The sequence below is a fragment of the Ammospiza caudacuta genome, chromosome 7 (assembly GCF_027887145.1).
Source record: "Ammospiza caudacuta isolate bAmmCau1 chromosome 7, bAmmCau1.pri, whole genome shotgun sequence".
NCBI classification, from domain to species: domain Eukaryota; kingdom Metazoa; phylum Chordata; class Aves; order Passeriformes; family Passerellidae; genus Ammospiza; species Ammospiza caudacuta.
The window spans coordinates 4,746,600-4,773,307 of record NC_080599.1 but is presented as its reverse complement, the minus strand read 5'-3'; the positions used below and the strand labels follow the sequence as shown (position 1 = coordinate 4,773,307).

The 26,708-nt window shown below is 49.3% G+C and overlaps 1 pseudogene; it reads right to left on the bottom strand.

The window, feature by feature from the left end:
• Positions 1-12,203: 12,203 nt before the first annotated feature.
• LOC131560220 (zinc finger protein 774-like) lies at positions 12,204-13,348 on the bottom strand (annotated as a pseudogene).
• Between the last annotated feature and the right edge of the window lie 13,360 nt (positions 13,349-26,708).

Here is a 26,708-nt window from a genome sequence, read left to right as displayed (position 1 = left end):
AGGAATGGCTCAGGGGGCTCCTGAATGCTCCCAGGGACTGCAGGTTTTTCAAAGGACTTTGGCTTTGGCTTTTGGCTTGGACTCTGAGAGAATTGTGCAATGATGGCCTCCAATTATCTGCTGTAATTAGTCCCTGGAGAGGCTTTGTCAGTAACCACATTCAGTGGGCTCATTAATGCTTCAAGGTACTTCAGTTATTTTAAGGTTCTTGGTGTTGTCCTTTTGATACTGACTCTGTGAGAGGTTTGTGCAATCATGGCCCCAATTATCTGCTTTAATGAGTCCCTGGGGAGCTTTGTACTGACGCTCAGTAGGGCTCATTAACACCTTGAGATACTCAAGGTTTTTAAGGTAGTGTATGGATTTAAGAATATTTTAGGTACTTTTAAGGATTTTCCTTTCCTCACTGAGTCTCTGGGAGGTTTTTGTGCCTTCCTGGCCTCCAATTCTCTCCTCCAATGAGTCCATGAGGAGCCTGTGTTGGATATCTTCCCCTTTTCTGCTTTATAGCAAAGATGGAACTGAAAGAATTTTGTAAGACTTTCTAAAAGCATCCAATGAAACATGGGAAAATTAACAATACAAGAATAACCACTAAGAGAGTTAAATGTCCTGTTTTAGCTAGACATCATACAACCCTTTAGTCCCTTGCATTGGAAGGGTTTATTGACCCAGTCTTTGTTTTCCACTTGAAGCTTCTTGAACCCTTCCTTCAATACCTGAATGCTCTTGTGGATTGACTCACTGTGCCTGGAGAGGTTCATGCAACACATGCCCTCAGTCTACACAGCCATGCCCATGTGCCCAGAGTAAAAACTCTATCACTGTTCTGCAAGGTGGCATGTCTGATGGTCTCTATGTCTGAGAGCAGGCCACTCAATGTGCAGGAGGTAGCATTGGTTTGCTGACTTAGCAGGCACCCAAGATGGTCTAATTGTCCTAAAGCTTTAGCTGCAGTCACCCAAGGTAGTCCAAATTGAGGGTGCTACCATCCAATACCTGGATTAAAGCTTTCAAAGCCATCTCTTTGATATCATCCAATACTTCTCTGGAGATAGCTGCTGTTTGATCATCTGGTAGGCTGTGTTGTCCTTCTCCAGCTAGATGATTGATTGTCAGTTCTGCCCTTGCCTCATTATTAGCATAGTCTGCTATTAATTGATTTAGTAAACACTTCATCCCCCTTCCCACAGGGTGTAATTTGTAGGTGACAACAACATGGTCAAAATATATTTTAAATCATAGGAGTTTAAGATATGTGCTGTAAACATGGCACTGATTAGGCCATTAAAAGAAGGCAAGTCCTTCCTCTGGTCTTTAGCTGTCCTATGCAGATCCTTGATTTCCCCATAAACCAGTGGCTGATACCTGGGATTCTGCTCCCTTCTTTCGAAACATCCCAGAGCAACGAGGAGTTTTGAGACTATTTGCCAGTCTCCTTCCTTAACTGCTTCTTTCCTTTCCTAGGAATATTTTGGGGTTGAAGGTAGGGGTGGCTCTGGGGAATCCAAACTGTCTTCTGGGAAGGAAGAATAACTTGGAGGAGAAACATTTGGATTAGAAATTGTGTGACATTTTGGCTTAGTATCTTTGACTTGGGGGTTATATTCTTGCTGGAGGGTGAGGCAAAGGGCATTGCCATTTAGTCAGGTGTTGGGAAGGAAGGTCCTTGATTTAGGATGGTGGACTTCTGGGGTGGAGTTCTGGAGGCATTGCCCAGGGTGAAAGTGGAATGATTGACAGTGGGGCATGACTCACAGTTGTGGGGGTGTAGTCTGGAGGTTTGTTCAGGGTGGAAGAGAAGGTTGTGGTAGAAGAAAGTGGAGGAGCCAAGATAGAGTGAGGATGTTTGGGCTCCTGAGCCACATTCAGGCTCCTTCCATCTTGAGTCTCCAGGGCATGATGCTCCAAGACAACCTGGCATTGCCATCTTGGATCATCGTGGAAGGTCTGATAAAGGCAGGTTTGGGGGGAGGTCCCAAGTTAGGAGTGACCAACGGATAAAGTTTTTGATACACTGATTGCTGATGAAGTATCTCAAGGATAGTGTGGAAGATGGGGAGCATGTGGGGTGCAATGGGGTCGCTTTTGATCGAAAGGTTGTACAGTTTAACTCCCACTGAGTCCCAAAATTCAGTGATATGGATTTTTTCATCAGAGGCATCTGGAAAATTTTTAATGATTGATTTTAATTCATTCTTTGAAAATATTTTGTCATGATCAGTGAGAATTAACTTAAAGCATCCATATATACTCCTTTCTACTTTGGACATCTGACTGCCCATTTTTCTCTTTCTCTGCCTCATGGGGAACAGCCACCAGAACACACTAAATCAATTATGGGATGTGGGTGCATATTGTAAAAACACAGTGGCAAAATGGGCAAGAAATGTCTTGCATTTCCCCAAATCCACCTGCAATCCTATGCAGGTGAAACCGTCATCGTCCCTGCCGATCCTGGGCAAGGTCCCTTGAAACAACGATGAATCCGCTTGGCCCAGCACAATCCACAATCCCAGGGAGTGCTGCCCTATCCATCAGCTAACCACTCTGATGTGACTAAATGTCATGGTCCCTATTCGGGTGCCAAAAGTCACAATGAGGGTGGCTGTGACAAACCTTTCTGGTTCTCCAACTTCAGGGCAAGGGTGGTGAAAATGAAAAGGAGCAAATGCTGGGGAAGATGAAACAGGAAAGCATTATAAACATGATTGCCTGGCAAAAGATTTTGAGAATATGGAAACTATAAGTGAGACTGAAATGAAAGCAAGCTTTGAGATACCAAGCCTTAGTTACTGAACAACTAGAAAACAATGGTATGGCTGGTTGAAAGCAATCTTCCTTTGATGAAATAATACCCTCTGCTTGCAGACAAGTCCAAGGGTACGAGCAGACCCTACTAGCCGGGCAGAAGTGGTTCAAGGAGTAATTTTTAGGGTTTAAAATGTAACACAGTATGGTAATGTAATAATTCTTATAGGCTGTGTGTAAATGCTATAAAATTTGTATCTTGTACTAGATTGGTTAGTGAAAATTAGAATATGCAGCACAGAAGAAGATTTCTTCTTTTGTAACAGGAACTCCCCTCCTCTTTCGGGTATCCATTTTGGGCGCCTCTTTCGAGCTCCTCTTTAGGGCCTGCTTTGAGCTGTGGCTGGCAGCTCCAAAACAGGCCCCTGCACCCACACCCTTTGCAATAAACCACAAGTTCTGAGACCTGACTTCAGAAATCTCTCGTCTCCGTCCGTCCCGATCATCCTACCTTCTGATGCTCCTACACTCCTCTACCCCCTCTTTTCCTGTATTTATACTCTAAACTCTCCTTTGTCTTTAACCCCCGGACACCAGGAGCATTTGACTCAAAAAAATCCTCTATGCCCGGACGCTCCCGTGTCTGACCTACCAAGCAGCTGCTGTGTATGTGTATGTGTGTGTGCGTGTCTGTCTGTCTGTCTGTGTTGTCTGTGTGTGTCTGTGTGTGTGTGTGTGTCTGTATGCCTATGTGGCTCTGTGTGTGTGTCTGTGTGTCTGTGTGTGTGTGTGTCTGTGTGTCTGCATGTGTGTGTCTCTGTGTCTGTGTGTGTGTCTGTGTGTGTCTGTCTGTCTGTGCTGGTTCTCTCATGGCTTCTGCTCATTGGTACAAGGTTGTGTCAACCACCACGGACCACAACAAAAACTCCTTTCCTTCATCTACTTTGTGGTGTAAATGAACCATTCTATCTAATCATGATCAGAAAAAATCAGAGCTGTATTTATATAAATTTATCTGGAATTCAATCTTTAATCCTGTGGGACAAGTTGCTTAAAAGTTCCAATTCCACCAGTCCAATCATTTACACCTTTGACAAAATCTGGGGCTGGGATTGGATCCAGCCGCTCACATCTCCTCTCTTAGAAGGAATTTTAGAAGTCTAGGGGTCCTGCAGGGTTTGAGAACCCCTGGCGGCTGCTGGGTGTAATTTCTCCATCTCATGACTCAGCAGGAGTTTTCCTAATAAAGAAATAAAGCTTTTGCCTGAAGCTCCCACTGTGCCCATGACAGGAACCCCTGTGAGTGTCTGGGACATCCCAGCTCTTTGGCAGCCTGGGCACTCCTGGGATGTCACCGTGAAGCCCCCATGAGTGTCTGTGGCAGATTGGTGCCTTGGCAGCCCAAGGTCCCCTGGGATGTCACCATGGAATGGCTGTGACTGCCTCTAACCATAGGGCTCTTTACCATCCCCAGAAAGTCCTGGGAGGTGTCCATGGAGCTGCTGTCTCTACCTGTGATATTCCAGCTCTGGAACAGCCTGGGGACTCTTGGAAAGTCCCCAGGGAACCCATCTGAGGGCCTGTGACAAATCTGATCCTTAGAAGGCAACCATCGCCAGGCCCCTGGTGCTATGGTCAGTCTCCATGACAACCATCACCAGCCCCCTCTTGCTATGGTCAGTTTCCATGGCAACCATCACCAGCCCCCTGCTGCTATATTCAGTCCCTTGGCAGCTCATGGAGACCCCATGCCAGGGGTGGTTGCCATGGACACCAGCTCAGGCCTGCAGCCAGAGCCCGTTGCCATGGCAACCATAGGCAGCCCCATCCCCAGGCTCATGGGATCCCAGAACCACAGAATTGGCTGAGCTGGGAGCAACCCATCAGGATCCTCCAGTCCAACTGCTGGCCCTGCACAGGACACCCCAACAATGCCAGCCTGGGCCTGGCAGCGCTGTCCAAACGCTGCTGCAGCTCAGAGAGCCCTGGAGCTCGGACCCTTCCCTGGGGAGCCTGGGCAGGGCCCCAGCAGCCTCTGGGCAAAAATCTTTTCCTGACATCCAACTGAGCCTGCCCCAACACAGCTGCAGCCGTTCCCTCCACTCCTGTCCCTGGGCACCAGAGGGAAGAGGTTCCCACAGCTGTGGAGAGATTTATTAATAGTTGGTTAGCTGAGAAAGGCCATACTGACATAATGCCGCTGGTTAAGCTTAAGGAAGAAAGTCAGCAGTCAGCAAGCTGAAAGGAAAGGTCAGCAGTGACCTTGCTGCAACATGAGGATAGGGAGTAGAGATTATTCCTGAATATATCCTGAGAATATGTGAAAAGTATCAAAAGTAGAACCATAGGAATGCGGAAGTAGGCGTAGGTACTGATATGTAACTGACCAATCCTGAGCTCAACTTTTGCAATATGTATGAAGCTCATTATGAACTGTATTTAACCCACCGTACTGATCAATAAAATTGGGCCTGTGATGATCAAATTGATGTCCGGGTCTCCTTCCGTCGACAAATGGTGGAGAATGCGGGCAACGCCGAATCTCTGCCCTTTTTTCTCGGATTAAAAGAAAAAGGGGATTACGCCACGGTCAAGGAAGTTGGGTTTGGGTCCTTGCAGCCAGGACGGTCCGGAATTTGAAGCACCCTTGATGTTCACAATGGCGAATCAAGCCAATACGTGCTGCGGGAGCCTGGAGAGCTGCAACAGCGCGTGCTGATTAATAGGTGTGGATAGGCAAGCGGCATATGATTTATTCGCCACGTATTTAGAACGGCGAGGAATAAAAGGGATAGATTTAAAAAAGGAATTACCAGGGTTATTAGCTTATGGCCATGCTAAAGGTATCTTTGTTAACCCACATACAGTTCATGAGCTAGCAGAGTGGAAGAAGTTTGGGGAAATACTATGGGATACAGTGTTAGATGATGATAAGTCAGCAAAGAAATTAGGAAAGCTATGGCGGGTGGTGTATAACACGTTACTTCAGCAGGTATCTGAGAGAAAGGCAGCAGAAAGGGCGACAGAAGCTCATAAGAGGAATATAGGGTATGGTCGTGAGGATGATCCCCTGGCACCTTCTGTAACTAAGATACTTATGCCTAAGGGTCCTCATCAAAGTGGTGTGGAGGATTTTCCTATAGGCGCAGTGGAACCGTCTGCACCTTTCCTGTCAGAGGGGGAGGGCGAGTCGGATGGTGGGGGTAAGAGAAAACCAGCTTTGCCTCTGCCACCAACTTCAGGCGGGTTGGATGGTGGGGGTGGGAGCAAACCAGCTTCGCCTCCGCCGCCAGCTTTGCCTCCGCCGCTTCCCCCGAGTGAGCCGGCTCCAGTTACAGCTTCGGCGGGGGGGTCGCTTCCCCTGCCCGAGCCGGCTCCAGCAGGGGTGCCGTTTCCCCCGCGTGAGCCGGCTCCGCTCGAGCCGGCTCCGGTTTCACTGTCAGCTCCAGCGGGGGGGCCGCTTCCCCCGCGTGAGCCAGCCTCTGCTTCACTGCCTTCCCTGTGCGAAAACTCGGTGTCTGCACCGAAGTGCCAGCAGCATAGCACCCTTAAAGAGTCAGATCCCATCCCAGGGGCACACTGTGATCCATGGGGGGAGATGGCTAAACAGAGGAGGGAAGCTTGGGCTGCTTTGGCGAAAGAAGTAATGCAAATGGGGGATGGTGAGGCGGTGGAAATAGCTTCTATTCTTGCATGTCCAGTCACATACACACCACAGTATGATGCACAGGGGAACCTTACGCATAATATAGCAGAATATACTCCCTTAGATTGGAAGCTGTTAACTCAGCTACGTTCTACGGTTAGTTAGTTTGGAGTAAAAAGTGAACCTGTTAGGCAAATGCTAGATTATCTTTTTAATACTCAGGTTTTATGTCCTAATGATTTAAGAGGAATAGTTCGGTTGATATTCACTCAGCATCAGCAGTTATTGTTTAACGCACATTGGCAGGCGTTGGTAGATGAGTTGGTTGCTGTACAACGAGCTCAGGGAGTGACAGTAGAGGAGCTGATGGGCTTAGGGGCATATTTGCATACAGACGCACAGATGATATCGGGAGCAGATAAACTTAGAGAGTCTATGCGGCTAGTGCGTGCTGCAATAGACATGGTTAAAGAGCCAGGAGGGTTACCGGCTTATATGGGTATTAAACAAGGTAGAGAAGAATCATTTGGGAATTTTATCGATAGAACAGCTACTACTATAGATCGGGCTGGTGTTGCAGGGCGCTATTGAAGTAGTGTGCTTTGCAAAATAGCAATCCAGCAACACAAAGAGTCCAATTTAGGGGCAAATTGGACTATTGAGGAAGCATTAGAGTGAATGGCATTAATGCCAACAGCTTCACAGGCATGTATAGCAGAAGCCTTAAAGGAATTAGGATTAGGGTTACAAAAGCAAGCAGAGTTTACTCAGAGTCAGGTGTTAGCTGCTCTTGCTCCTCTCCGAAGCGGCTCACTGGCAGTCACACAAGGAGGCTCGAGACCATTCATCAAGTGTTACCGATGCGGCAATGAGGGACAGACACAAGTTGCCGCCGTGACATCGGAGACACCAGCTGCTGCCGTGACATCACTGCCACGTCCTGCCTGCAACCTGCAACAACAGGGAGCCTCGGCTTGGACTTATCAGCAGCAGTAGACGTCACACTAATGACGAACCAGCCTGAGAGGATACCCACTGGAATAAAGGGCCCTCCTATATTAAATGGACAAACATGTGGAGCATTAGTGCTGGGACGTTCTTCTACAACTATGTTGGGATTATTTGTTTTGCCTGGTGTTATCAATGCAGACTTTACAGGGGAAATACAAATCATGGTTTACACCCTTTATCCTCCGATTAAAATTACAAAAGGACAACGCATCGCACAATTGGTACCACTATCACAAATTACATCGGAAATACAATCATTTACTGGTCAAACACGGGATGAAAAAGGTTTTGGCTCTACTGGTATTACACTTTTAACTGTGGATTTACAAAATAGACCAAAGCAAAAAGTTGAAATTACTTATGGGCATCAAAGCATAACTCTTTATTGATTATTGGATACAGGAGCAGATACCAGCATCATTTCTCCAGAAGTGCGGCCACAACATTGGCCTCTATTTCCATCATCAAACACAAGCATGTTTGGCTAAGGTTTTGTATGTGATTAACCATTTATGCATTTTTGGGGAAGACGATACCCCTCCTGCAATGAAACATCATCCGAGGTCAGGTCAGGAAAATACTAAGGAAACAGAGGTCTGGGTTAAGTATAAGAACCCAAGTACAGGATTATGGGAAAAACCTGCAAAAGTATTATATTGGGGTCAGGGGTATCTTTGTGTTTCCTCACCTACAGGGCCTTTGTGGGTGCCTGCTAAGTGGACTAAACCTGTTTTTGATGCAGCCTCTGGTGGATCGCCTTACGGGGGAGGACAGGGAGCGACTGGGGAAGAAACTGCTTCTAGTCCTACGACCGCTACTGTTACAGTTGAAGGGGCACTCGAAAGTGGTGGACAGAGCACTGACACGTCACTATCAGACAGCCCAGGAGTTGATTGGTTTTATTGACTCATTATCAACTTTTCGCTTAACAAATCCAGCGAAACTACATTGTCTTGACTGTCACAATCCACATTGTGCTGCCTGGATAGCTCTACGTTTTGGGGGTTGTGAAAGAACTTTTTGGATAGAACAATCATTATTGTGGGATTTGTCGTGTCATACTTGTGAACACGAGCACACGTGGGGCAAAAGCTGGCAAGATGAATTAAGGAGACAAACAGGGCAAAACACATATATAGCTTTAAATCTTTATGAGTCTCCTGAACAGAAAATTCTTGCTTATTATCGATGGGAGGTACAATGTATTGTGAATAGAATTAAGGTTCAAAGTAAATCACGTATAGTTTCTATAAGGTGTAGGAAATTAGTGCCTTTAACACAGCATTCAATTGTTAGGACCCTTCAAAGGGGATCTGATAGAGCATTAGATTGCTGCATTGACAAGTTGCAAAAATTGAGTTTGCAAGTGGCAGGACCAGTAAGGTTAGGAGCAGCAAGATTGAAGACAGATAAGAAAAAGAAGGCAAAAAAGGGAATGCTCTCATTTGAATAAGGATATCAGTGATTGCTAATTAATTTTCTATGATTAGGACAATTTTACAGTTGTGGGACCCTCGGGAGGATATAGTTGTTGAGGAAGATAACGAACAAGAACTACGGTTACGAAATAAGATACGCCTTGTATTAAAGAAAGAGCTTGAACTATTAGCCTCATATAGTAAAAAAGCTGAAGAGGCTTTGCGATCACCACCACTGAATTGGTTGCATTGGGTTGAAGAAACAGACTTTTATACTGGTCCTTACTTATATTCACTTCCTTGTTATGTTTGCAAAAGGGATAATGATAAATGCTATGCATGGGTAGCTTTGCATTGTGCAGATTGTAATCAGGTTTATTGGTATTCACAGAGGTCAATAGACTATTTATGGTGTGCACCTTGTTCTGGAAGGTGGATTTGAAATTTTATCTGGGTTAGAGCTCTTGAACAAAGTACTGGCCTGCCAGGACGGACAGGATTACAGCTTTTTGAGAGTGCGGAACAAGTGGTTATAGCATATCTTAGGTGGAAGTTGCAGGAAAACTTTAGAATATTTGAAATTAATAAAGCCTCACGCATCATAGCAGCTCACTGTAAAGCTGAATTGCCTTCAAACTTATCTCATGCTATACTTGTGAGCAAGGATGCTGATTTGGAATTAGATCAGTATATTCAAAAATTGACTCAGCCTTACAATAGACAATCTAGCAAACCAGGGAAAAGACAACGAAGAAAGGAAAAACAAAGCAAGCAGAAGGAAAGAAAGGAGAAGCAAAGCAAGCAGAAAGAAAAATGAGATTTGTTCTTATTATACTGCTCAATGCTGTAGCAAGTGAAGCAGTAGGAATAGCACACTTTAGTCAACCAAGAGAAAATTTATGCGTGACACTTGCTAATCAAACTAACCAATCATCGCTTTGTCTTAGTCTTGGAGGAGTCACTAACCCATTTCGAACATGCCTGGTGGGACTTCCGGTATGGTCTCCTGGAGAATTTTGCAGTTTGATAAACAATCAAACCTTATGTATGTCTAACATGTCAAACATCACATTGCCAGTACAACAAGGGTATACTGCAAGTCAGAGTGATGGCTATCATCAATGCTTACTAATCCAATCACTTAACACCTCTTTGCATTCTCCTCCTAAGGAATTGGATCTTTTTGGAATTTCAAACACCAGTATGTCTAACACTACAGCTGGCGGATGGTTTAGCTTCAAATTTTTGGATGCTCAGAATTTAAACCAACCTAAAGAAACATGGGCCACCCTAGATTCATCCCTGAATGTGAGTGAATTCTCTCCACAGCATTACAGTCAATGTAACAGCACAAATATCACGGCACCAATGAAATTACCCACAGGAATATTTTTGATTTGTGGAGACAGGGCGTGGAATGGTATACCAGCTAAACCACAGGGTGGACCCTGTTTCTTGGGAAAATTGTCGTTGTTTCACCCTAACGTGTCCTTACTAATGCAGCTGAGTCAAAATTCAAACAGGAAAAAACGTAGCATACATGACTTAGACTGCAGCCAGATAGGAGATCCACAGTTTTGGGGCACATTCAAACAAGTAGTGGTTTCCACTATCTTGCCAGGAGGATCTGCCAATAAAGCCATGAATTTAGCAAAACAATTAGGATGCTGGGCAAGGGATGAGCTGAACAAGACATCACAAATTCTAGACATGCTAACCGCAGATGTGCAAAGTGTTAACCATGCTGTTTTGCAGAATAGAGCTGCTGTAGATTTTTTGCTCTTAGCACAAGGGCATGGATGTGAAGAGTTTGAGGGAATGTGTTGCATGAATCTGTCTGATCATTCAGTGTCCATTCACATTAAGATAAAAGAATTGCAACAGGGACTTCACAAACTTAAGGAAGAAGACGGTTTAGGAATTGACGAATGGCTTAAAGGCTTAGGACTTGGGCCATGGCTGAGGAACCTCATGATCTATGCTATAGGGCTACTGGGTGTAATTTTACTGTTTTTGCTTATTTTGCCTTGTATCTTTAACTGTATTCAAAACATGGTCAGCCGTACAATAGCAAAAACATGGCAAACTAATCTCCTTGCTCAAGAAGAAAACGGGGGAAATGTGGAGAGATTTATTAATAATTGGTTAGCTGAGAAAGGCCATACTGACATAATGCCGCTGGTTAAGCTTAAGGAAGAAAGTCAGCAGTCAGCAAGCTGAAAGGAAAGGTCAGCAGTGACCTTGCTGCAACATGAGGATAGGGAGTAGAGATTATTCCTGAATATATCCTGAAAATATGTTGAAAGTATCAAAAGTAGAACCATAGGAATGCAGAAGTAGGCATAGGTGCTGATATGTAACTGACCAATCCTGAGCTCAACTTTTGCAATATGTATGAAGCTCATTATGAACTGTATTTAACCCACCGTACTGATCAATAAAATTGGGCCTGTGATGATCAAATTGATGTCTGGGTCTCCTTCCGTCGACACACAGCCTCAGCCAGGGACCCGCTCCCAAGGCTGTTGCCATGGCCACCAGGGCTGGGACCAGCTGGGATGCTCGGTTTCCATGGGCCTGGGTTCAGGAATGGGATTCCCCAATTTCCTGCTCCTGCTAAAACCGTGCTGCTCTCGCTGCCCTCCCTCCTCCCATGGAAAGCACAAAAGACAAAGATCCCGAGCTGGGATAAGAACAATTTACTGGGAACACCAATGAGATAAGAAAAAAATAGGAACAGAAACAATATTGATAACAGAGGGGATAAATAAAACTCTTTACAGGGAAAACTACAACAGAACTCACTGGGTCTTCCTGGCCACAATTTCTCCTTCCTGGGAATTTCACCCTTCTCCTCAGGGAGAGAGAGAGTCCGTTTCCTGCCCTGGCAATGACCTGAGGTGGGAGTGAATGTAATGAGAAGGCCATGGCCAGACCTTCTTTGTTTTCCATCCCAAATCATTACATTGACAGGGACAGGAAAAGGTACAGGTGTCTTCCCAGCATGGATCATAGGGAACATGGATCATCAGGGGTCTTCCCAACGTGGATACTCCAATGATTTGAGTTGGGGCAGTACACAAAATCCTCCTGCACTTGGGGCATTGGCAGGCCTTCCCTTACCGTTGGTATCTGGTCAATTGAGAGCTCTGGGTGAAGCTCTTCCCACTCTGGGGACACTCGTAGGGCCTCTCCCCAGTGTGGATGCACTGGTCGGTGACTAGGCTGGAGTTTTGCTTGAAGCCCTTCTCACACTCAGGGCAGAGGAAGGGCCTCTCCTCTGATTGAATCTGCTGGTGGCTGCAGAGATTGGAGCTGGTCTGAAACTTCTTCTGACTCTGGGGACATTCGTAGGCCCTCTCCCCAGTGTGGATGTGTTAGTGCCTGATGAGGTGGAATTTCTGCTTGAAGCCAATCGTACAGTCAGGACAGCGGAAGGGCCTCTCCTCAATGTGAAATCGCTGGTGCTTGAGGAGAGTGGAGATGGTGCTAAACCTCTTCTGACACTCAGGGCAATTGTATGGCCTTTCCCCAGAGTGGATCCTCTGGTGGTAGAGCAAGAGGGACTTCAGCCTGAAGCTCTTCCCACATTCCCAACATTCATAGGGCCGTTCCCTGGTTTAGGTTCTCTGGTGGCAGATCAGGTTTGAGCTCTGGCTAAAGCTCATCCCACATTCTCCACACTCGTAAGGCCTCTCCCCAGTGTCGATGTGCTGGCTCCTGATGGGGTGGGAGTTGTGCTTGAAGCCCATCCCACAGTCTGGGCAGCAGAAGGGCCTCTCATCCATGTGAATCCGCTAGTGCTGGAGGAGGTGGGAGCTGGGGTGAAACCTCTTCCCAAACTCGGGACACTCGTAGGGCCTCTCCCCAGTGTGGATGCGTTGGCGCCTCATGAGGTGGGAGCTGCAGCTAAAGCCTTTCCCACACACCCTACATTCATAGGAGCATTCCCAGTGTGGATCATCTGGTGCTAGATGAGGATGCTGCTGTGCCTGAAGCTCTTCCCACACTCCGAAAACTTGTGGGGCTTCTGCCCATCATGAAGCTGCTCAGGAACCACCAGCTCCAACCTCTGGCTGAAGCTCTGTCCACCTTCCTGGCCCAGGGTGGGTCTTTCCTCCTCAGAGTGCTCTCAGCTGGCTTTCCAGACCCTCTTCCTGTGGAATCTCCTGGGATTTTCCTCCCAGTTGGATTCCTGTGTCTTGGAGTCACTAAAAATGGCCTCTTCCATGAGGTTCTGCTTTGGGGATTTGTCCCTTCTGGTCTCCATCCTCAGTTTCTTGTCTGGGGGAAGAAGGACAAGGAGAGGATGGGATTTGCCTCCATGCCAGATAGAAGGGGAAGGAGATTCCCCCAGTGCATCCCCAGCAGGATGGCGTTGGCAGCAGGGTTGTCCTGCAGCCAGGGGCCGTGCTGGGCTGGGAGATGGAGCAGGAGAGAGGGGGAAAGGGGCACTGACTTCCTCCTCACCTTCCTGGGTGTTCCCGGGTATCTTCCTTTTCCTTACAGACTTCTCCTCCATCTGGCGCAGGTTTGGGGATGGGAATTTCTTTTTTCAGGAGAAAAACAAGGGATGAGCACATGGTCTTTTGTACTATTTGAAGGCAAACTTGGGGCAGAGTCTAAGCCAGAATTACAATTTAATAAGAAAATGAAGATGACGCAATGATACAGAAACACTGCCGTAACAGTCAGGATATAACCTGACTCACTGTTGGTCAGGGTGGTGGCAGCTGTCCCATTAAATGGTGGCTGCAGTCCTGTTGGAGTGATGAACGTGATTCTGTCGAAGCAGTGATCCTGTAGAAGGGTCTGGTCTTCCTCTGAAGGTCCAGTGGTGGTTATGGAGCTCTTGTCCTCTGGGAATCCAGCAGGTAAGCTGCTCCTGGTGTTGCAAGACTCAACTGATATGCAGGTAGGAATGCTTGGGCGGAGCATCCCACAAGGGGATGATGGAATTTTATCAGTCCTGCAGGGACACTCAATGGCCCATTCACAGAAGATATCTCCCCTGGAGGGCATTATCAGGGCTGAGTCATGGAAGAAATAAAGAACACTGCCCCGCCTGTTTATAACAGTTGATGAAGATGGGGATTGCAAACATGCATTTGGTTACATCTTGCATTGCAACCAAAAACAGTGGGGTAATCTCTGCTCAGGGGGTGAGCACCACCCCTCTTATCCAAACTGGCTCAGCTGTAAAACCCCCACCCTGGGAAGGCCACACACACAGGGGACAATGTCACACTTGCCCTGCCCCAGGGGAGGTCTCTGTCCCTTGTCACTCCATTCCTCTCCCCCCCTTTTCTCTTTCTTTCCATCTCTCTCTCTACCTCACATTTACTGTTCAATAAAATCCACTCTGGATTTGGTCTCGTTAGCACCTTAATTGGTGCAGAGGCATCTCTCTCTAACAATTTTCTTAACCAGATTGCGACATTATTTTGGCACAGTGAGTTCAGGCACTGTTGCCTGTCCCCAAGTGCCTTTGACAACAGACTGGTTCCTTCCTCTAAGGAGTTTGTGGTTCTTTCTGGAAGAACTCTTGGAAACTTGGACACAGTCCCTCCTTCATCCTGGGTAACTTATGGGAGAACTTATGAGGAAAATGGCTTTTGTGGACGGCCAGTGAAAAAGAAAATATTTTCTTGTCCTTCCTTGAAAAGTTTGTTAAAATCACTGGAGGAAAGGGAGCACATGATATCAGCAAGACTGACAAGGTTCATTCACTCCAAGGTGAGGAACACAAGGCTTCTAAAAGTCCCAGAAGAAGCCCAGATCAAGTATCTAAATTCCCAAATAACTCCAGCCAGGGGTCTCCAGGAGGATTCTTTTGGTGAGTGTTCGGAGCCGGCAGATCCCAGACTCGAGTCCCGAGTATCTCCAGGCTCCCTAAGAGGAGCTTTTTTGGGGGGAGAGGAGCCATGATCACCCCTCAGGGGGGTCCCGGCGGGTCCATGTAGGGATGGCCTGATACCGATGGGGCGGGACATTGGTTTTGGGGATCCCCGTGAGAGCCGGGGCTGTGGAACGGGGGAGCCCCGGGGCAGGGAGAGGGGAAGGGGCGATACTGGAGCTGGGGGACCCCCGGCAGCCCGGAGATGAGGCGGGGACAGAACCCCCTGACCCTGACAGGGGCGTGTCCTGGGGTGACTTCATGATGCTCGTACCCCCAAAGGTCTGTTTAGCCCAGAAATGAGTTCTGCACCTTTAAGGCTGGTTCTGAGAGTGAAGGGCAGGAGGAAGAAGCTGCAGTTTGTTTTCAGAAACTGCACTCACTCCTCCACATTCTGGCTCCTGGAATGTAGTGATGCCTTAAGGAGCTGGAATAGAGGCCAGATAAAGTTAAGTGGAGTAAATTAGATATTTATTGAAGTGCCTTCAAAGGTCACACCCTGGGAGTACTGGAGCCACAGATGTGGCTCTGCCTGGATGGCTCTGAGATGGGAGCAAAAGAGGGCTTGGTCACGAGATCTCACATTTTTGTAAATGTTAGTACATTTATATATAGGAGTTAACTGCCCAATTAATAGCTTCAATAGCTTCAAATTATGAAGTTTTGTCTTCCTTGCTTGCTTGCCTGCCCTCCTCTTTTCATGTTGTTTATGCTTTGGGCCTGAAGTTTGAAGAGATTGTCCTTGAGTCTCCAGCTAGAACAGGATTGTTTTGTCTTCGCCACTCTGTGAAAAGATATCAGTAACACTTAATATAAAGCTAAAAGCTGCACACCAAAACACAGTAGAAAAACTTAAAACCTAAGCTATCAGTTGTCTGCTGACAGCCAGACAGCAGGAAAGAGCTCTCCTTTGCTTTTAGTTAGTTTTTAGATCACTTGAGGCAGAGAAGTTCCCTGGACTGTGGTTTTCTTTTTCTTTGGAGTTGTTTAAACCTGCTCTGCACTGAACACCCCGACCGCACCAGCAGCTTGCACCTGCGGCCCTCTAGGCTGAGCCTGGGCTGTGGCATTTCCAGTGCCAGAGGGACTGGTAAGAGACTGATAAGAGACTGATAAGAGACTGAGTGAGCTGAGCAACTGCCCACAGAGGCACTTTCATCTCTTTCATCTCTTTCATCTCAAACAGAGGAGTTTGTCATCTCTTTTGTAGCGGGAAGAGGTTTTATTGTTTAATATTGTTCATTTTTTTGTGCTAATGAATACTTTGCCTGTTAAATAAACAGGTTTTTTTCCCCGTTTTCTCCGAGGAAATATTTTCCTGATCTGGTTGGGGGAGTGGCTGCTTGAATTTTCTTTTTAGAGAAAACCCTTTTGGAGGTTTTCTCCCAAATTTGCCCAAATCCAGGACATGGTGGTGGGAAGACAGAGGACCCCCAAGTGGCTGGAGTGGGGGGAGGCTGGAGTGGGGGACCCTGAAATCCCCCAGCATCCCTAAGCAGGACCCAGGAGAGAGGGATCCCCAGGACCCGTGGTATTCCCAGCATCCCTGAGGACGGGAACCACCAGAAACCCAGAGGGATGAGACAGGAAATTGGACACTCCTTGTGGCTTTTTTTTTTCTTGATTTTTGGAAGTTTTTATGGACACCAGATGACTTCTGGAGATGGATTTGGTTGGGAGGAATTCCCAATCCAAGGGATTCACACCTTGTTTTTTCCAAACCAGGATTTCCCATTCCCAAACCTCGGCTGAATGGAGGAGGAGAAGGCTACAAGGAAGAGGAAGATGCCCCAGAACACCCAGGCAGGTGAGGAGGAAGTTAGTGCCCCTTTCCCCGTCTCACCTGCTCCATCTTCCAGCCCAGCATGGCCCCCAGCTGCAGGACAACCCTGCTGCCAACGCTATCCTGCTGGGGATGCACTGGGGGGATCTCCTTCCCCTTCCCTGTGGCATGGAGGCAAATCCATTCCTCTCCTTGTCCTTCCTACCCCAGAGAAGGAGCTGAGGATGGAGACCAGGGAGGACAAATCCCTGCACCATAACCTCGTGGAAGAGGCTGTTTTGAGCAGTGCCACAGTGCAGAATTCCAATGGGGAGGAAAAGTTCCAGAGATCCCACAGGAGGAGGGGCTCCAAAGCCAGCCCAGGCTTCTCTGAGAAGGAAAGACCCACCCTGAGCCAGGAAGGTGGACAGAGCTTCAGCCAGAGCTCAGAGCTGGTGGCCCATGAGCAGCTTCACAATGGGGAGAAGCCCCACAAGTGCTTGGAGTGTGGGAAGAGCTTCATGCAGAGCAACCACCTCATCAGCCACCAGATGATCCACACCAGGGAATGGCCCTACAAGTGTGGGGATTGTGGGAAGGGCTTCAGCTGCAGCTCTGCCCTCGTCACCCACCAACACACCCACACTGGAGAGAGGCCCTACGAGTGTCCCCAGTGTCAGAAGAGGTTTCACACCAGCTCCAATCTCCTCCTGCACCAGCTCATTCACACGGAGGAGAGGCCTTTCCGCTGCCCTGACTGCAGGAAGGGCTTCAAGCCCTCATCAGGCACCGGCGCATCCACAACAGGGAGAGGCCCTACGAGTGTCCCCAGTGTGGGAAGAGCTTCTCAGACCGCTCGTTCTTTACCCGACACCAACAGAGTCACCAGTAAGGGCAGCCCTGTGAGTGCCCCAACTGCAGGAGGAGCTTCATGCACTGCTCCAGCTTCATCCCCCATGGGAGAACCCACAATGGTCAGAACCCTGGCGATCCACATTCCCTGTGATCCATGTTGGGAAGACACTGGGCTGGTTATTCTTTTATTTTGGCCCTAATTTTCTTTGGATTCATCTTCATCCCTTTAAACCAGAGGAAATTGGGGTAAAAATCAATAAATTCATCAAAGGCATCTAAAGTCTCACTTTTTACTTGTGTTTCAGGGGAACCTGAGATTCAGGGAAATAATTGGGAGAATTTGGGGTTTTGGGGGGTATTTGGTGTACTCATTTCCCTTTTCTTGGCACTCAAAGAGACAAGAGGGGATGTTGGGAATTTAGCTGCTAGAAACTGGAACAGTACAAAGCCGTGGTTAATTGCAAGTCCTGCACCTGTGAGATAGCGTGTCCTTGGGCCTAGCTGTAGTATAATAACAAATAGTGAAAGAGACATGAGAAAAGAGAGATGTAACCCCTAAGGAATGAGGAAGAGTTCATGGTATAGTTTAACCAATAGATTGCTTGGCTTGCAGAATATTCATAAGCTTATTATTTGCTGTACAAGTGTTTGATGCATTCTTCAATAAACGGGACCTGTGATGAACCACCTGGTGTCCGGGTCCCCTTCCTTCGACAAGGGTTCAATCTATCACCTCAATGCCACTGAAAACTACTCAATCCCAACCCAAAATTCCTTGATTCCACTGCTCTTTGGTGTGGAATGGGGTTGGAAGGGGATTTAGCAAAGATGGCTTCAAATCAGGAGGGTTGAGATGGGCATTGGGTGGGACAGGATGGGTGGAGTGGTGTTTGGGAGGTGGAAAATGGGGGAAATATGGCTTGGGAAGGTGGCCATGATGTCCAGGAGGGGTGGGATGTGTTGGGACTGGGGACGTGGGTTGGGGTCTGAAATGAGACAGCCAAAGTTTGGGGATGATGAAGGGAGGGGGAGCCCATTACTGAGTGAGTTTTTGAATAATCCACATTCCTGAAGAGATTTTGAGGTCTCTCATCTTTCTGAGGCAGTTTTGGGGCACTCCCCAGCTCATGGGAGTTTCCTGAGAGCAGCTCTATGGAGCCCCATTGCCAGAGGTGGTTGCCTTGGGCACGAGCTCCGAGTTGTAGCCAGAGTCCATTGCCTCAGTGCTGGAGAGCAGAGAAATGATGAACGGCCCCAGACATCTCCAGTGTGTTTTTGGGGGCAGGGAGAGTTCTGCATAGGTGGGGTGGTCACTGCCCCACCCTAGCCACTGCAGCCTCTGGTGCAGCCCCAAAGTGGCTGCCAAGCCCCTGGCACCCCGAAAACCCCACCTGGGAGAGGGACCAGAGCAGGTCAGGCTGTGACACGGGTATGACACTGACACATCCCACGGCCCCAGAGCTCACAGCAGCTGAGATCCAAGGCTGACTATCGATCTCTCTCTCCCTCTCTCTCTTCTCCTGACTTCCTCTTCTCAAAATCTGGTTAACTTGCAATTGGACAGGTTAGAGTTTGCTAAGTCAGTGCTATATGAAGTGCTTTACTGTAATTCAATGCTGTTTAAGATTTCCCAAGTACCTCATTCTCTGAAGTTTGCAACTAAAAGTTTGTTCTCCACCCTCCTGAGAAGTTTGTTGTTTTCTCCCCCTGGCCATCTGTCCTGCAGGCTGTGCCCCCTGTGCGTGCTGCTCCTCTGCCCTGGCCGGCTGCACTCGCCCATCTCGCTGTGCCCCAGCATTTCTCACCCAGCATTTCTGTGCCCTCCCTGGGCTCCCTGCACCCAGCGCTGCCGGCTCCTGGCACACGGAGCCAGGGCAGGAGCCCACCCTGCCAAGGGGCTCTGAAGCAGGGCGGGGGCTGCGATGGCTTCTGAGCTCAGCAGCTGCTCCTGGCATGGTTCCATGGGGACCGAGCACAGCAATGCTGCTGAGCATTGTCCCTGCTGAGGGTCACACACTGCCGGGGCACATTCCCTGCCTGCAGGATTGCTGAGCATTGTCCCTGCTGAGGGTCACACACTGCTGGGGCACATTCCCTGCCTGCAGGATTGCTGAGCATTGTCCCTGCTGAGGGTCACACACTGCCGGGGCACATTGCCTGCCTGCATGTTGCAGACATCTTTTCATTAAAATCCTTTCATTAGGATTTTTCCTGCTGAAGCTGAGAAGTTCCAGCAACAAATGTAAACAATGGTTATCTGCTGCTGTGGAATGCAACAAGTGGATCCATGATTGGTCTCCTGTGGATGTTTGGATGTACTGACCACCCACGGCAGAGCTGGCTCTTGCTCTCTGCCGAGACACGGATATTTGTTATCATTCTTTTCTATTCTTTGCTTAGGAGCTTCTGAGGAAACTTTTCCTTTTCTTTTCTTTTTAGTATAGTTATAATGTAATATATATATATATATATATATATATATATATATATATATATATATATATAATAAAATAATGAATCAAGCCTTCTGATCATGGAGGCAACATTCTCTTCTCTCTCTCATCCTGAAAACCCCTGTGACCACGGTCACGGATGCAGGATTTGTGCCCCACCCAAGTACTGCACTGATGGCTCCAGCATTGCTTTCCAACAAAAACACGGGAAGGCAAACTGTGTGCAGTTCATGGTATTTTACAGTGTCTAAAACTCGCTAAGTCATTAAACCTTAAAGGTGAGATCCATTTGGAATTAATGACACGGAGAAGTAGTGCAAGATGGAAAAGGGGAGCATAGAAATAAATTGAGGGAAACATTTCAGATGGTTTCTTTCCATTTTCATTTCATTTCTGGAACGCTGGTTCAGTTTTTTGGTAATCTTCTCCATAATCCCGTCTGTTCTTTTCAAAAACCTTTCCTGGAGAATGAGGTCGAGCTCCTGTCACAAGATGTGCCACCACCTGCAGTTTCTCTTGGCTTTCTGCGCTGTGCATGCAGCAGGACTCTTGCAGCAAAGCAGGACAAAGGTTTGGAGAACTTGACATCTTGTCCTTTCTTTTCCTGGTGGACTGGGGAGTTGTGCTGTGGGTAAGGTTTTCATTGTTACTGTTCCAGGCTAAGAAAACAGGAGGTGGTACCAGGAACTGTTAGGGAATACAAACCTGGCTGAATGCAGAGAAAGAATCTCCAGAGCCTGCAGCCACAAGTGGAGAGTTGTGTGATGATCATTCCAACCTGTCAGCAGAAATCTTGAAAATTATGTGGAATGTGAAAATGCTCTAACAGAGGGAGTTTGTTTCTGAGTTCAGTGTAGATGATTCCACATCTGGTGCTTGGTGCATAAATCAAGAGCACAATCAGTTCATGAGAAGCACCAGAACAAGCTGGACCTCCCAGAACAGCCAACTGAAAGAATCTGAAAAGGAGAAATGCAGAGAATGACTTGGTGAACCTTGCCTGGAAGAAAAGTGATCTTTATCTAATAACTACTAATCCATTCCCTCGTCTTTGTCTTTCTTAACAAGGCCATTTGCATCCCAGATTCCCCATGAAGTGCGAAGCCTGAGCTTGTGAAAGCGCCTGAAAGATGCCCTGTTCCTCTGCAGGGACACTCAGGCTGGAACAGGAGCCTGAGCCCTGTCTGGGGAAGCCTCCTCTGAGCTGGAATTTGTGCTGTGCTGGGAGAGGAGGAGGAGGGGGGGAAGGCTGGCGCTGTGTGGCAGGAGCAGGAGGATTGGCCACAGGACATTCCGTCTGTGCCGCTGCCCCGCAATGGGCGGCCGTGCCCGGGGCTCTGGGCCTGGCCCCGTGTGCGCTGAGCTCCCTGGGCTGGGCTCAGGTTCCCGCTGGGACTGGGCAGAGCCTGGGCTCAAACTGGGGGCAGCAGCAGTGCAAAACACCTCTGGGCATCTGTGTTTCCTGCTGCTGGGAAGGAGCAATGAAGCGAGTCAAGAAGTTCTGATTTCTGTTTCGCCTGGTGGATTTTTTAATTTAATTCCACACTGCGGAGGCAATTTCTGTGGTGGCCTCTGTCAGTTTTTTCTATTTCAACAGCTTCAGCAACAGGGCTTTGTTTGAACTCTGCAAATGGCCTGTGTGGCTTTAATTCCCCTCGCCTTAGTGCTCAGGGGCTGGTGGGCATTCCAGTATCTGCTGATCTTTATGACTGCTACAATAATACTGACTTCACTGTCCTGAAAGCACCATGGATAGCACCAACTGAAAGAGGCATTTGCAGTTTTATGGATAAAATTCAAGTGGCAAGCACAAGAGGGCCAAGAGCAACCATGATCCCCAATTCCCAAGGCAAAGGCAGCAGCAGCCTCCTGCTGTCACCTCAGGGTGAGTCAAACGGAGCTGAAAACAGTGCTGGAACCCGATTCTGTCTTCCTCTGAGGGCTGGCTCAGGGCAGCACAGGTGGGCTCTGAGCAGTCAGGGCTCTGTGTGGGTGCTGGTTGCTCTGCTCCAGAACTGAGCTGGAAAAAGCCCTTGGGAGCTGAGGCAGAAGCAGGCGGGAAGGGGCCGGCGCTGCTGCTGCTCCTGGCCGGGAGCCCCGGCTGGGCCGGGCCGGCGTCCCCTGCGCTGCGGCTGCTGCTGCTGCCAGAGCCGGGCGGGACTCGGGGACAGGGAACGGACACAGGGGGACAGCAAAGGCCTGGCGGCTGCAGGGATGGTGGCGCATGGGCCAGCACCAGCACAGAGCTTCAGCCCGCAGTTAACCCCGAGGGAAACGCTGTGGAAAGGCTCCATTTCAGCCATTCTGCACTCGTGGCTGTGAAAGGACTGAAATGAAAGGAGAACAAGCAGGGCCCGACCCCTCCTCCTTTGGGAGGAGCCCCAGGCCTGGGGCTGTGAGGGGCCATGAGGTGTTGTGAGGGGCCGTGAGGGGCCATGAGGGGCTGTGAGCGGCTGGGAGGGGCTCTGGGATGGGCCATGATGGGCTGTGAGGAGCTGTGGGAGGCTGTCAGGGACTGTGATGGGCCATGATGGAACTGTGAGGTGTCATGAGGGGCCAGGAGGAGTTTTGAGGGGCCATGAAGGGCTGTTGGGGACCTTGATGGGGAGAAGGTCTCTGAGAGGCTGTGGGAGGCCAGGCACGTCATGGAATAAAGGATCCATTATGACATGTGGAGACAAGGAGAATGCTGTTGGCTGTACAAAAGCTCATGGAACCAAAAGGCCATCGTGACATTCCGGGGCCTCAAGGAACCATGGAGACCATTACGACACTTCAGGTCCCAATGGAACCAAGGGGCCGTTGTGATACTGCAGGGCCTCATTTAACTAAGGGGTCATTGTAGCACAGCAGGGCCTCATGGAATCAAGGGGATCGTAGTGGGGCTCTATGAGACCACAGGGACATTCTGACTCTCTGAACCAAGGAGACCACTGTGACACTGCAGAGCTCGGTGGAACCAGGAACTCATGTAACAGTGAGAAGCCCAATGGAATCAAGAGGCCATTCCATACTTCAGGGCTTCATGGAGCCAAGGTGTCCTTGTGACACTCCTGGGCCTCATGGAATCCTGGAGACCATTATGGCACTTTGAGGCCTTGTTGAGTCAAGGGGCTCTGCGGGGCCTTGTGGAACCAAGGAGCTCTTTGTGACACTGCAGGGCCTCATAAAAGCAATGAGACTGTTCTGGCACTCTGAGTCCCCATGGCACCAAGGGGCCAGTGTGACACCACAGGGTCTCATAAAACCAAAGCAATTGTGACACTGCAAGATTTCATGGAAGCAAGAGGCCAGTGTGTCACAGCAATGCCTGTTGGAACCAAGGGTTCATTGTGATCCTGGGGAGCCCAACAGAACCAAGGGGCCATTGTGGCACTCTGCATAGTGCCCTGGAACCAAGGAAACTATTTTGACACTGCAAGGCCTCATGGAAGCAAGTGGCCATTGTGCCAATGGGGACCCAAAGAGACCATTGTGACATCACTGGACTTGGGGAAACAAAGATCTGTTGTGATACTACGGGGCCTCATGAAACCAAGGGGCAATTGGGATGCTGCGGGGCCCCAAGGATCCAAGAACATGGAAAAGTTCTGGTTGGCTTGGCCTGACTGGTTCAGCTGACCTTGGCATGTTGAGGGTTGGTTCTCATCTGACCCTAAAACCCTGGACTTCTGTGCTTTCCTTCCTGTGGGAAAGAACTCTTCCACTCCTCCAGGGGTTCATGGCTGAAATTGGGATTCCACATCCAAATTCAGTTATATCGAAGGATGATTCCTGTATGAAGCCTGCCAGAACAGACAGCTCTGGATGGCTTTGGCATCTTGGCGGCCACCTCTTATCTGCCTTCAAACTCTGGGGGGCTGTGCTTTTTTTTCCATGGAAAAATCATCTTTCAAGTGCAGGTGTTCCTAGCCAAAATTGGGAATCTGCCTCCAAAATTCCTTATATCCAAGGACAGCTCCCAGACAAAAGCTGCCAGGACTGTCTAGGTTTCCTTGGCTTCCTGAGGGCCAACTCTTATCTGCCTTTGAAACTCTGGGGCTCTGTACTTTCCTTCCTATTGAAAAGAACTTTCATTCCTCTCCAGGTGCTCATGGACAAAACTGGAATTTGGCCTCCCAAGATCTATCTACCCAAGGACTGCTCCCAGACAAAAGTTGCAAAGACAAACAGGTCTGGCTGGCCTTGGCCTCCTTGGGTCTGCCTCTAATCAGCCTTTGAAACACTGGGGCTCTGCCCTTTCCTTCCTGTGGAGAACTGCCATTCTGTTCCAAGCAATCATGGCTTAAATGGAATTCCACCTCCAAAACTCCACAAATATCCAAGGGTTGTTTTCAGACAAAAGCTGTAAGGAAAGACAGGTCTGGCTGGCCTTGGCCTCTGGTGACTGCCTCTGATCTGCCTTCAAACCCTGGGGCTCTGTGGGTTCCTTCCTGTAGAAAAGAACTGTGCCTCTTGTCCACGTGCCCATGGCCTCTAGCACATGAGCACTGTATAAGGCTAAAGGAGCTCTGTGCTCAGTGGGGTGGAAACTGAGGACAGCAGAGGAGAGCCCTGGGAGGGACTGAAGGGTGCTTTCAGAGTTGGTGAATAATTCTGACAAAGTAGAGAAAAGCCTGAATAGAAAAAATCAATGCCAAGGGTGGCTGGGGAGGCCCAGATTGGGAACAAGGAGAAAGGAATTTCCCTCCCTGGGCAGGGCTGTGGTGCAGCACATCTGCAGCAGGAGCCTGAAGCAGCCCAAGGCTTTGTGTGGAGAGGCAGAGGCAGGCAGGAGGCAGAGCTGTCAGCACAGGAAGGGCCCAGCCAGGTAGGGCAGCCGGGGGATGCCGACAGCCTGCAGGGACAGAGGCGCAGGGCAGGGACGCCGTGGGACAGCCTGGGCTGCACAGGCCACGGGGATGGGCAGCAGCTGCAAGACAGCCCTGCCAGACCAACTTGGGCAGCACTTTGGCCATGGCTGCTGGGCCTGGGCCTGAGGCCACGAGGGGACAAGTGACCCTTGCAGGGCTGGGGCCTCATTGCCTCCTTGTCCCTGCTCAGCAGCCTGGCAGGGGCCGCCCCATGCTCCTGCCCTTGCCATTGCACATCCCCACATGCCAGTGCCCATCCCGGGAAGAGCCCTGAGCAAGGAGGGAGGGACAGGATCTGCCTGGCCAGGGGCTGGGGCTCAGGCCTTGGCCCTTTGCATTCCTCAAACACATCCAGCTTTGCTCAGCACCAGAGACACCTTTGCCTTCTTTGTCCCCAGCTGTGATCACTGCCTCCAGTGTTCTGCTCTAAGTGGAATTTGGGGACACTTTCTCAGTCGTGTTCCTCAGTGGGAACCATTAAATCTTCAAGAAGTTTCAGAGTTTCAATTTAATTTTGAGTTCTTGAGAAGTTTTTGAGCACTCTCTCAGGGACTGAGTCTGATGGAAACAACACCAAAGTCCCAAGAGGTTCATTAAAGTCCCTGGGCTGTGTCTGTGCTGCTCAGCTTTAAAGGAACAACTCTTCCCAGGGCCAGCTCCTCTCCCAGCCCAGCAGGGCTGAGGGCTTTGCCTGCAGGCACTGAGGGGACAGGAGTCAGGCAGAGACAGGCTGAAGGCAATCGGATTGGGAAGACATTGATCTGAGACTTCACCTGGGGAAATATTTTCACAGCCCTGTGCATGGTGAGTGTGTGGGTGCAGGGCAATGTCCCCTGTGCTCCTGGAGGGATCTCCTGAAGCCAGCACACCCCACAGCCTGGGGGATGTGTCAGGAGGACTCTCCCCGTTTCTCTGTGGCACAGGAGCAGGAGGAGGAGGATGTCCTACAGAGCTGGGCTGCCCTGGGCACCATCAGAGGGACAGGGCAGGACGGCTCCTGCTGCCAGGGACGGCTGCAGGGGTTGAAGCTGGGGCTGCAGTCAGGGCTGCCCAGGGCTGTCCTGCAGAGCAGCTCCTGCAGCCCTCAGGGCTCTTGGCCAGTCCAGGGCATATGCCACCTGCCAGGGGCAGCTCTCAGCCTGCCTGGCAGCTCCCCATGGATGCTGCAGGGGAGAAGTTGGAGGTGGAAGGAGCCACCCCCATCAGGGCAGACTCCTGCTCTGGAGATGGTGCTGTATGGCCCAGGCTGCTCTCAGCTTTCTCCTAAAGGGAAGGGAAAGGGGCTGTCATCTTTGGCTGTGTCACTGAGACTCCTGCACTGTCACCCTGGGCATCAGCAGATGGGCCTCAGATCCCCCTCAGAAAGTGCCTCCTCAGCCTCCTCTCCATACAGACAGCAGCAGCTCCTTGGCTTGCAGCATCTCTGTTTGTCCAGCCTGCCCTTAAGGCCCTGCTGCCAGGGAGATGCCCCTGGGCAGTGCCCTGTGCTGGGAGGGGTCTGCAGGGCAGAGCTGAGCCCCCAGAGCTGGGCTGGGCTCTGGCAGCACTGGCAGGGACAAGGCTTGGATAGAGAGAAACAACTCCCAGTAGACACAACTTGAGGCAGCAGAGAGCCAGACCAACCCTTGGCATCCCTCCCTGTCCAGCTGTGTAGGGAAAGAGAGAAGGGCTTAGATAAATTGACTTTTAAACTGGAGTCTTAAAAAACTCAATTTAATTTTTCAAGCTCAGTTTATGTTGGATCACCCTGAACTAGAGGGAGGTGGAATGGGCAAAGTACACCTGTGTGGGGACCAGCCGGTCTGACTGCAATGGGGCAGAGGGAGCCCTGTTTTCCCTGTGGGCTTCCCCAGGGTTCAGGCTGAGAGCAGTGCTTAAGATGAATCAGTAAATCAGGAGCATAAACCCAAGTTCAAGAATAAACATATTGAGTGAAGTTTCCCCACAGGTAGAGAACTAGTTTTGAGGGAATCCCTAAAATAACCCTATAGGGTTGATTCCAAGAGCTTGGTCTCAGCTTTTCAATGTCTTGTTTCTACAGTCCACAATGCCCAGAGTTAGGA